A 12,066-nucleotide genomic window follows, 5' to 3' on the forward strand; every position below is an offset into this window, starting at 1 on the left:
CCCCCCCCCCGCTTTCTTTAGCGTTAGCTTGTAAGAAGAGGTCACGTCAAAATAATCACATTTCCCTTGGATAGGATTGTGAGGGGGAAATTAGCATGCAAGGAAAAGCCGGGTGTTTTGACTGTGTCACATAGGGGAGGGAGCGGGTTTGTTTGTTTGAGGGGGGGGGGAAGGAGAAAGGAAATCCATGTTAAGCGAATGCTAACAAACCCAGCAGAAGTACATTGATAAACATTAGCAAATTAGCATGTGTGAATCTGGGTTAAGAGACGGTGTTTGAGTTCTCGGTGACAGACCAGCAGCTGGGCTTCCCAGTATGAGGTAGAGAAGCAGGAGAGCTGGCGGGGGAGCTGGGTGGATGGGTGGGGAGGGAGGGACGTGGGGGAGAGGCATGCGAGGGAGGAGTTAGGATGACAGCGAGGAGAGCTTGCTGGGGGGCCTATTGGGGGGGGGGGGGGGGGGCGGGGTATTATGGGAACTCCCACAGTTCACCAGGGGGCAAGGCATAGGAAGAGATATGCGGTTTGGGGGGGGGGGGGGGAGCTGCATTCACCATCACCGTGTTGACTAACCTTGACTGCATTCACCTCCTAGCTTTCCGCCACACGGCTCCAGCCTCCTAACAAGCACTGACACAACGACCCTCTGGGGGAGAGAAAGGGAAACAGACAAACGACAGAACAGAAAAGGAAAAAAAAAAACATGGATGAGGAACAAATGTGGAAAATGAGATGACAATACAGTAGCATGACAGCGCAGGTGGGCAAAAAACAGACATTGACAGATGAGGATGTCCAAGCTTCGCCATGACAAACTACATGATCTGTACATTCATACATGTGGAAACAAATGTATGTCATTTTGAATGGCCAACCCAGTGACTTGACTAACCAAACCAATAAGATATTCTAAATCTTCACCCTCCCCCATAACACATCGCATACAACACTCATCCAGACTCTTGTGAACAATACAGAAACACGTGCGCGCACACACACACACACAAGCCCCCGCACCAGCCCCATTATCCCAAGAGCCCTCTCTCTTCTCCGCCTCGCTCGGAGAAAGCTCTGAAATAAAAACATCACAGGTCTGCCTCACAGCACCTGTTCAATAACGTTGACATTTCACATTCAGCATCCACAGAAGGGGAAGAGACACCCCACTTGTGCTGCCTTTCAGGCAGACGTGGAGCCTGCCTGGGCCACCCTCACAGACACCATCAATCCCCTGCTCGTCACCATCACAACCGCTGCGTGTCTACGCGTGTGTCTGGAGCGCGAGCGTGCGTGCCGTATTTTCGCACGGCGTTTGAATGTCGAGATTTGGGTTTACCTCTCCGGAACAGTGAAGCATGCATTGCTGCCTGCGCTGTCTGCCAACATGTGCTCCCTGTCACCAGGTGCACCCACACTCCACCGGCTCACAAGGGACATCTGTTTGACGCCACAAAGCCTCTGGAGCCACTCAAAAATCTGAGATTAAACGCTATTAAATCTGTGGATTATATCACGGTGTGAAAACACGGATTCCGCGTGCCTTCCAAAACCTGCGTTTGGTCTTCATTAGACAGCGTGGAATTGGAGGAGCAGACTTGAGGTCGAGGCATTACCGTCACAGGGTAAAAGGCGGCGGCAATTATGTTGAGTCCAACTGCACAATACCAAGCTTCAACAGTCACATGATCAACTGTAAAATGTCTACCCGACCGGACTTCCTAATGTTCCATGGTTACTAAGGGACTTCCTAATGTTCCATGGTTACTAAGGGACAGAGTAGCTGATATGTCCTCCTGTCCGTACCATGTCGCTACCAAACCAGGTGGAGGAGCATCTCTCGACAGTACTTGTGCTTTATAAGCCTGGGTAATGAGCTCTCCAAGTGAACATTAAAGGCTGGAAACACCAGCCACATTACTATCACAGAGGTACACATTTCCACAAACTCTGTGTGTGTGTGTGTGTGTCTCTCTCTCTCTAATAATGCTCTTTCTGAAATGAGAGTGATTAGATCTAAGGAGCACATGGTATTGTGGATGATGACTGACTCAGTCCGGGCCTTTTTCTTCCTCAGTGGGCCTCAATCGTATTAGGCAAAGAGGACTAACAACACACACACACACACCAACCTCCTTGACACGGCGACCCAGACTTCCCGTGCTGAAACCCTAATCCCCCTGACCACCACTGCCCTCAGTGGCTCACTGACATCAAAGCCGAGCGGCCAGCTTTCATGACTAAGCCTGCTTCTCAGCCTGCCATGTGCCCTTTACAGAGTCGCTGCTCTGAGAGGCGGCTAACGCCGACAGCTTTAAACACCTCATCATATAAGCTACACTATTAGCCTGGGCTCTTTGTTTTAGTGCTGCATCATTTGGGACAGAGTCCGATGCAGCAGGCCAGGTGTTTAGGGAGGTTGAGGTCTGTGCAATGGAGAGGACAGTGGAAACGCATGAGAGATTCTAATCTAATCTAATCCACCGTCAGACGCTGGGTTTTGTGAGGTAAACACAGTTGGGGTGAAAATGCTGCTCACTTTCAGCCCTGTTCAGTCCATTTGATCAGCATTTTTTGGTAACAAGGCGGCGCCTTGGCGTGAAGGCGTGGCCATCATGGCTGACCTTAGCTGCGTGTCAACCTAAAGGAAAGCGATTACCTGGTGATTAGTGTGCGTTATGAGGCAGCTCAATTAACCTTTGGAGAGAGACGGAGAGCGGAGGAGACTCCGTGGTTAGCAGAGCGTGCAGCCTCTCTTTACCACCTCAGAACAGAGAAGGGTGGGAGAGAGAGAGAGACAGAGCGAGGGGGGGGGGAGGGGTAGAGAAAGAGAGAGAACTGCAGTGGTGTGACATGAGCAGGTCCCATTAGGTAAGCACATTGAGCCGTCAGACCGGCACTTTATCAACACACGCCACACTACTAGTCTGCAGTCCACGCTCCACTCCAATGGGCTGTTAACTGCAACGAGGACGGAGGGAAGAGGGGAGACTGGAGATAAGAAGGGAGGGTAATTACTAAGCACATTCATGCACAGGCCACATCTCCCTTGTGTTAACTGTGCGAACCTTTAGTGCAGGGGTCAGGGGGTTTTAGTAGCATTTCAGCTGCCCTTTTAGCTGGCCATGAAGTGTCATCATTTACTCAATACTGTAATAGTCTGGGCCAAGGCAGCATTAGGCGAAGATCAATTGATTGTCCATTTGCATGTACTGGGCTAACTGTAATCTTGTCAATCTGCAGAGAGAATCGAATCTATTGTAGGATGGAGAGGATGGAGAGGATGGAGAGCGAGAGGGAGGGAGATGGGGACAGAGAGGGAGAGAGAGGGAGACTGTGGTGCTGTGAGAGGCAGCCAGATAGACAGCAAAGCTATATTTGCCATGTGAGCCCTGATCAGATCTGACAGTGGGAGTGCAGCTCTCTCCAGTCCCCTCAGTGTCAGGCACATCACACCAGCCCTAGCCTGGTCTAACTACTCCTAACCACACCCATCATAGGGATAGACATGTTTACAGTTGCTCTAATGTAGATAACATGCTTTGACAAGCTACAACTTGCCATGCAGACTGGACTCTAAAGAGCACAATCAGTGCGTCTCTAATCATGGTCAGTGAAGAGTCTGCATTATTTTCCGATAATAACACTGGGAGCTCTGAAAACAGAAATAGGCATTTGTAAGCGATGGGTAAACTAACAACTGCATAATTATGCATAATGTAATCTGTGCACCTACATGCAAAAAATAAAAAAATACAACGTGATTATAGTGATACATATATTCCACACCTTCCCATCAAAATGGTTCCTTGGCCAAAAACAACATCACTCTGGTGTCATTTTCAGATAGCCTATTCAGTTATTGATGCGAAACGACTTTGGACTCGGCTTCGTGAACGAAAGACCCAACATGAAGCAGTGGGCTATCATAACATTAGATTTTCCCCCTCGATAGTCACAGCAAAATGAACATAAAATGCTACTACCCATTTCTTCCCACTCCACAGGCTACAGGCTAATGTAGGTAGAATAGACTCGGTGGACTTTTAACGGTTGACACTCGGCTCCCCCGACTTTCTCAGCGGCAAGCGGGCGAGAAATGAACCTTGTTATGTCTCCTGACACTAGCGCCCCGCAACCCCGGCAAATAAAAACATGGCTCTCACTTACTGGCTGCCGGCACCCAGAGCCCATACATCAGCATTATAGAGGCCCCAACCAAGGTCAGCTCAATTTCCTCCTCCCGTTATGGAGTATCAAAATCACACAGAAGAGGAGGACCGGGCCGGGCACCAGTGGGAGATGTAAAGAAATGATTTGGAGAGGGAGGGAGGATCTAGGGTGTGAAGGAGAGGAGGATTGCGACCAAAAAAAAAAACGACTCTAACAAGCAAAAGCGCTTTTGCTGGTTTGAGTCGTTTTCCACAGAGCATTACTTGAGTCTTAAAGAAAATGCAGTTACAACTGCACTTGTGGGCCCACGTGATGAGACCATTATTCACTTACAAGTGATTGCTATATCGTGTGAAGGAATGAAATCTATGCTGCTAATTCAATGTGCTATTTCCTATGTTCTCTGTCTCTGTTGAATAAAAGACAATCAATACTTTCAAAATGTGTAATGACAATGCTGAACATATATTCCAAATATAATCAATACTTCAGATGGAATAAGTAATGATAATGATGAACTTATATTCCAAATGTATGATTATTATGCACCAAGATGTGACTGCGTCTGTGAAGGTGAGATGAGGGCCATGCTCAGGAGACTGTATCCTCTGCTGAGGAGAGGAATGCAATAAGTCAGCGTCCTGGCAGGAAGGGCCGCACGGGGTGATCTGATTGGCTGCAGAGAATGTGGACGTCAAGGCCGGTGAGGGGGACCGGATGGGGGAGGCGGCCACACTACAGGACAAGGAGAGGGTACAATGAGGCTCACAACTCATGAGAGTCAAGAGTCAACACCAGGAGATATGAAGAAGATTCATTAGACCGTGGAGAATGTATCCTTTCGCATCTGGACATTATCAGACCTTTGGGTCTGTCGTCGTCCCCCCTCCCCCTGTTTGGACTGCCCACCTTGACTGCCCACAAACTCCTTTTGAGACCTAATAGGATGAGGACATCCCCTCCCCATTGTCTTCTGACCAATCACCTGACAGACACCTCCCTCTCAAGAGGGGTACAAGACCTGTGTGCCCTGCACAGGTCGGGCAGAACTGAACTGGGCAGAACTCTCTCTCTCTTTGACTTCTGTCAAGACTATTCTCACGAGGGCCTTTGTTTACTCTTCTCTGTGAAGCGAGACTGGTAACATCGACTAGTTTTGCCGATCTAGATTGAGACACCATGGTGTGTTGTGTTTATTGTTTGATTGCATCATTTCTTATCTTATTAAACTATAAAGAACTTGGTCTGGCATTTAACCTTGTAGTCTTCTCCACCCAAATTAGAACATACACGACAATCCAACTGAAACGGACATTTCAAGTTGTTCCGTTGCTGCTTGTAATTTCATGTTATGTCATTCATCAAAATAATAAAATATTTGATAAATGACAATTAGCCTACACAAAGGTTTGTGACTGTGTGAGTAGGTATGGCTGTTTGTGTATGTCGGACTAAGCTATTTGTGAAGGAAGTCATTTCAGGCAGTCTTACCAGCCTCACATCTCAAGCTAGAGAGTCTCGCTGGTCGAGAGCGTGCCAGGGGAAATAACATTTAGACTGCAGCAAATTAATTTAATAGCACCACATCTCCACTTCTTCATACAAGGGAACTGCTACAAAATGGTAGCGTATCGCTCTCCAGCCCATCTCCTCTGTCCGGTTGCCGTGTGGGTAAACAGCAGACACAGATCCGTCCTCCGCGCCAGTCAGCGTTCAGCTGTCATTTGCTGCAAACTCTGACCTATAGCGAGAAGCCAGGCTGACACTCATACTAAGCTTTTTACAGTGACAAAGCACTCGGTGTGTGTGCGCGTGTGTACATGTAACTGTGTGTGTGTGTGTGTTTAAGACCACAATGAGGCAGCAGTGAGGGAGAGTAAACAGCCATGTGACATCCACTGCAGAGCTCCTGGACACCACCTCCAGCTAACAGCAGGACTCGGCACAGACACAATCCCCTTAGGGCTGTTTGAAGAGGCCCTGACCTCAGCATGGCCGGCTCAATGACTTCCCTGTCCGAGGTACAGGACGAGCCAGGATACAGACACCACTAACTCCTCTCAATCACAACGCTCGATACTTAGCCAGTAGCGCTACACTGTCTCCATTCACCAGTTGCCATAAAACCCGTTTTTTGTTTCCGGTGCTCACTCTATGCAAGTGAATGCTTCAGACAATCGCTTTCTTGAGACGGTTCAAAAGGAGCAATTTAATTAAAGCAACCTGAAAATTCAATGAGTCAAGCCAGTAGGTCCACAATGTAGAGTGTTGTCTAGTCAATAGGGTAAGGGAGGAGCCCATGAGTGATGAAGGAAAGAGAGAGACACGCACGCACACACACTATGACTTCCCCATCCTCTCTGGCACATCATTAAGTCGGTGCAAATCAATGACTTGGCTATGTGAACTACTACCAACCAACCACAAGACTGTATCAACTGAAGGCAGAAGAAAAGCTCGTAGTCCTAATGTGATATAATGTGGTTGTCCTGGAATAGGTGTGCTATGCATCTGATGAGCCTATTAGTCCTTCACAGGCCGATGGTGGCTGGCGTTGATAGCCTGTGTGGTTACAGTAACATGACACAGGAGTGTCCACGCGTGAGGCCCCTGCAGTCAGTGTCCTGGCACACTGGTTCTCCCAGCAGTGAGAACCCCTTCTCCCCACATACACACCTCAGCATCTGACACCTCTGTCTCTTTTCTCCTGCGGACCCCCCCCTGGAAGAATAGCCCCTTCCCTGTGCCTCCCAGCAGCCCCTGGGGCAGGATGCAATTAAAAGCCAGCCAGGAGCCCCAGCGTGTGTCACAGGGTCTCAGGTGGGTCCTCCATCTCAGCCCTGAGGTAGGAATCAAGACGGGCTAAGAAAACAACACGTACGCTTGACAGTGTGTGTGTGTGTGTGTGTGTGTTCCTGAATCAACATCCATTCCATCTGGCAGGGTGGAAGAGCATGCAGGCAGTGTGCTCTGCGAGATGGTGTTCAAAGCAACGACTTAGAGGTGCTGATCCACTCGGCCCGATGGAATTCACAGACTGTGCCAGCTCTGTCACACACACACACACACACACACACACACACACACACACACACACAGCTCTGCTCCGACGTGGACCAATTACAAAGCTGCCCTGGCTGCCCTTGACTCGGCTCCCATGTCTCCCTCAACAATCCATGTCAAAACCTCCTGCCCTGGATTTCCATCCTTTTCTCGCGCTCTCTCTTTCTCACTCTCATTCTCTCTCTTTCTAACTCTCTCTTCTTCTCCTGCCACTGAAATATTTAGCACTTACATTTCAGCACACCTTTAGACTGAAAGCCAGACATGCCGTCTCAACACCGTCTCCTTCTAGAGATAAGAGGAGTGATAGACATCAGAGGGGGGCAGAGAGAGAGAGAGAGAGAGAGAGAGAGAGAGAGAGAGAGAAGCAGTGTGGTATCTGTCTGCCATCAGCAGTATTAAGACCTCCTCTGCTGTCGTCCCCGTCCCTGGCTTTCTCGTTTCCGTTGGTAACTTCCCAGTCAGGGTTCAGCAGCTTCCTCTCTCGGGTTCAGGAGTGTTAGCCGCCTAGCGCTGCGCCGAGCAGGTGTCAGGGGACTTTCCCCTCAATTAAGCTGAGGTAAAGTAATGCCTCTCAGTGGCAGCGCCGTGCATACATTAGTCCTGCTGTCGCTGGGCCGGGCTGACAGGACGGCTCGCTACACACAGCAGACAGACGGGATTCTACCTCCAGCGCAGGTGAGGGAAATCGTTACAGTTAGCTATGGCTAAACTCAAGTGGGGGGGAGCGTTTTCACAGTTGGAAATGTTCTTGAAAATGAGGTCAAAAGTACCAGTGGAAAATCCTTGTCAAATATACGCTTGATGCTATTCGGGAAACACTTCACATCCTACGCAAAACACCAATTACAGAGCCGGCCACTGTGACAATCGGTGTGGGGGTCAACGTAGTCATTTTTAACGGGATACAAATGACAGGGCTTTTCCAAGCAGTCGGAGAAACCATCAGTAGACTGTCTGCAGCAGCACAAGCATCCTCTGGCAGGGCTCGTGTGGGGGGATTTGTGTCCGCTGGGCTGCTGGATTGGAAGGGCTGATGATTGATGGCTACATTACCGTGTGTCAGTCCCTCACCCTGATGAGACGTGTCAATATGAAGAGCAGCCCGGCCCTCCACCACTCTGTACCCCTCGCTGTCTCCAGCCCGCTTTCGCTCTCTCCATCTTTACGACAAGCTCTCTCTCTCTCTCTCTCTCTCTCTCTCTCTCTCTCTCTCTCTCTCTCTCTCTCTCTCTCTCTCTCTCTCTCTCTCTCTCTCTCTCTCTCTCTCTCTCTCTCTCTCTCTCTCTCTCTCTCTCTCTCTCTCTCTCTCTCTCTCTCTCTCTCTCTCTCTCTCTCTCTCTCTCTCTCTCTCTCTCTCTCTCTCTCTCTCTCTCTCTCTCTCTCTCTCTCTCTCTCTCTCTCTCTCTCTCTCTCTCTCTCTCTCTCTCTCTCTCTCTCTCTCTCTCTCTCTCTGCCCGCCTCTCCCCTCCCTCAATGGCGGGGACAATGACGCAACTCTAACAGATGCTGTGTGCACCAAAATTCCCAGGCTCTGTGTGTGTGTGTCTGTGTCTGTGTACGCGCGCGCGTGTTTTATCAGCGGTGACAGCTTAGCTGCTGTCAAAAGCAAACACGGTTGGCGTGGGTCAAAACGGTCTCCCTTTTAATAAATGGTCAGGTGGTGCTAGGGAGTATGAGGGTGGCTTTGGGCTGGGCGGCAGAGGGGGTGTACACGGACTGGGAGAGCGCTCCTCCAGGCATTAGGAGGTATTATGCTGCTCCTGCAGGCTTAGGGAGCTCCTATCATCGCACTTCCCCCAGAGGCATCACAGCCAATCAGTCAAGGGGCTGGGGAGCAGGGGGGGGAGAAGGCGCTTTGCGGAACCACCCATCTGAGGGCAAACGCCAGACTGACACTGTGGAGACACGCATGCGCACAGGGGTGTTGCACGTACACACACACACACACACACACACACAGGCGTGACACATGAACACAGCCACGAGCTGCAGGAGCAGATGCAGTGCTTTCCCGTCTCAATGCTCTCCATCAAGACGAACGGATAAAGAAACGCGTCCGTCTGATGATGGGGAGACGCTCTCTGGGGCAGCTCATCAACACTGCATCACGACTGGTGATGAAGCCCTCTCCACCTCCCTCAAGCTGGGACACACAGGTCCCATCACCCAGGGCCTGTGAGCCAGCGAGCGAGCAAGAGAGACAGTGGGTGGTGGGGGGAGGGGGGGGGAGTCTGCTTTGGAAAATAGGGAGCTTTTTGTTCTGACCCCACAGCTGTCACTAACAGAAGAAAGCCAGTCACCAGCAGCACATGCAGTCATCTTACAACACACACGCACACACACACTCACTCACTAGTGCAAGGGGTGGGGTGGGCAAGACCCTGAGTTTACTGTTGCTATGCACTGCCACATGACAGGAGCCACAGAAACAGAAGGGGGTAGGAAACACTAAGTACGTGATAGTATCAGGGCCCAGCCCAGCCCAGACTGAGCCCTGCCAGCCCATTAGGACATGCCCTCCACACCATGAATGTCACTCCCATTCACTCCAATCAGGGAACATGTGTGTCCATATCAATCAGCCATTTTGATTCCTGCAGGCTTGCGCTTTGGTTGATCATGGCTAATATGGAATGATGGTGCCAGAGAGTCGACACAGTTTACCTCCATCTGAAAGGTCAAGAGGAACGTGCAATTGGTTTGATTAAACCGCGCTGATAAGGACACCTCTGAATATTCAGCCCTGATTAGGCAGGCCCTCCCTGTGGGGTCTGACGGCAACATAAAGAGACGCAGCCTCAGAAACAGCCCTCAGCCAGTGTGTTGTTCAGCTGGAGTGTCCAAACGACAATTAGCTAGCTAGCTAGCTACCTAGCTATATTCAAAATAAATTCTACATTCCATGTCATGTTTTACTACCGCAGGTTCTACATTCTCCTATCGACTCTAAATATTAAATACAAATCATGCTAAACCCTTTCAGACCATTCGAGTCCAAAATACAAGCTAAACATTACACTATTGGAGACACACAGCCGAGTATAGACCTATTCTTCAGTACAGCCTAAACTCATGGAGCAGGTCTTATCGGAGTGCTACAGATCCTCATCACCCTCAAGGTAACCCTCTCAGGCAAATCCCTGATTGCAACATAAATTAATTGCGCCCAAGACAGGATCATTAAAGACAATAGGCAAACCTTATCTTAAGGCTACACTAATGATAACAATGGCAGAATGAAAACCTGGGTGTAGCAGCTGAATTGTGGATGATTTGTCTGCTTGTGAGAAGGAGACTGGCCACAGAGCTGTTCATCAGGGGAGAGAGAGACACACACACATGAATAAGTGATACACAAAATGGCTCCTCTAATCCCCTTGTGGAGATGCAAGCACTTTTTCCTCATCAGTGAGTGTGATATTTACACAGAAACTGGAGTGCACTCCTGAGAGAGAGGAGGGAGGGAGGGAGGGAGGGAGGGAGGGAGGGAGGGAGGGAGGGAGGGAGGGAGGGAGGGAGGGAGGGAGGGAGGGAGGGAGGGAGGGAGGGAGGGAGGGAGGGAGGGAGGGAGGGAGGGAGGGAGGGAGGGAGGGAGGGAGGGAGGGAGGGAGGGAGGGAGGGAGGGAGGGAGGGAGGGAGGGAGGGAGGGAGGGAGGGAGGGAGGGGAGAGAAAGACAGACTAACAGGAAGGGAAAGACAGAGAAATAGGAAGAAGGGAGACATAGTTGGAGAGGGAGGAAGAGAGAAACGCTGTGTTTGCAGAGGTGTTTAACTAATCCCCAATAGGAAGGTGAAACTGATACTTTGAACCTGCTTTTCCAGAAGAAGAAATCACAAACGTGTCTCATCAGATCCTCCTCTTGTCCTCTGAGAAACGTCAGACACATCTCTCTATCTCCATTCCCTCTCTGCCCTCTCTCTCTCCCTTCTTCAATGTTCTCCCTAGCCTCCTAGAATGCCAGCCATTCTGTGACAGATGGAGACACCACCACTGACCTAAATCACTCTTTTCCACCACGTTAACCCCATGTTCTACACACACACACTTTTCCTTTTACAAAGAGGCTGGCAACAGTTTTTCTTTGATAGTCAATGCAATCATCCACCTGTCTGAATGAGAGCTGCTCTTGAAAAAACACTAAATGTCAAAATCACACGAGGGTGAGGTTGAAGGAGGGGGCTGTTCAGGTTTCCAGGGCCCCTCTGGTTATGAGGGACCCTCTCAGGCAACACGGGGATAAACAGGATGTGAAGTCAACACTGAGAAGAGAGAGACCCGATTCAGGCTGTTTCTCCTCTCTTTCTGTCTCAACTTGCATTAAGGATTAATCTGACATTTTTTAAAGCAGAGTTTGTAAAATGCAATAATCATTCATTAAAGATGCAGACGGGCTTGCGGGGTGCGAGGGTGGTGGCGTAAATGATTCATGGTTTGATATCTCTGCTGTATAATAGCTTCCTCCAGGGAGCAGCTTCACTGCAGTGCTGCTTGCTACCTCCTAGTCAGCCAGCCTGCTGCTAATGTTGCTAAGGCAAACACTGACGGAAATGAAGCCGACCTGGCAGCCAGGAAACAGCAGGGCCGCTGGAGTCAGAGCAGGGCAGCGAGGGGAACAACGGACTACATTCAAAATCATCTTGACAAACTATCTGAAGGCTTGGAAGTGTGTGTGTGTGTGTGTGTGTGCGTAAGAGGGGATTTCCTTCTCTCAGGGGAGAAAAACATCTAGTGGGATAGAGTGAGGCGATTTAACAGTCCCACCCACCCTCCAAAACATGTACGTCCACTGTTTGGCCCCTGTCCCCCCCCCCCACCCCTCCACCTCTTCCT

The 12,066-nt window shown here is 49.9% G+C and overlaps 1 protein-coding gene across 3 annotated transcripts in view; it reads right to left on the minus strand.

The window, feature by feature from the left end:
- Positions 1 to 12,066, minus strand: part of rerea (arginine-glutamic acid dipeptide (RE) repeats a) — a 113,250-nt gene that overhangs the window by 90,237 nt on the left and 10,947 nt on the right. For all 3 annotated transcript variants that reach the window (XM_084679974.1, XM_084679976.1, XM_084679973.1), the window contains one exon: positions 573 to 645. The gene's annotated coding sequence lies outside the window, so the exon portion shown is untranslated. The remainder of the gene's footprint in view (positions 1 to 572; positions 646 to 12,066) is intronic.

The sequence above is a fragment of the Hypomesus nipponensis genome, chromosome 18, assembly GCF_054491055.1.
Source record: "Hypomesus nipponensis isolate SF chromosome 18, ASM5449105v1, whole genome shotgun sequence".
Classification (NCBI taxonomy): Eukaryota; Metazoa; Chordata; class Actinopteri; order Osmeriformes; family Osmeridae; genus Hypomesus; species Hypomesus nipponensis.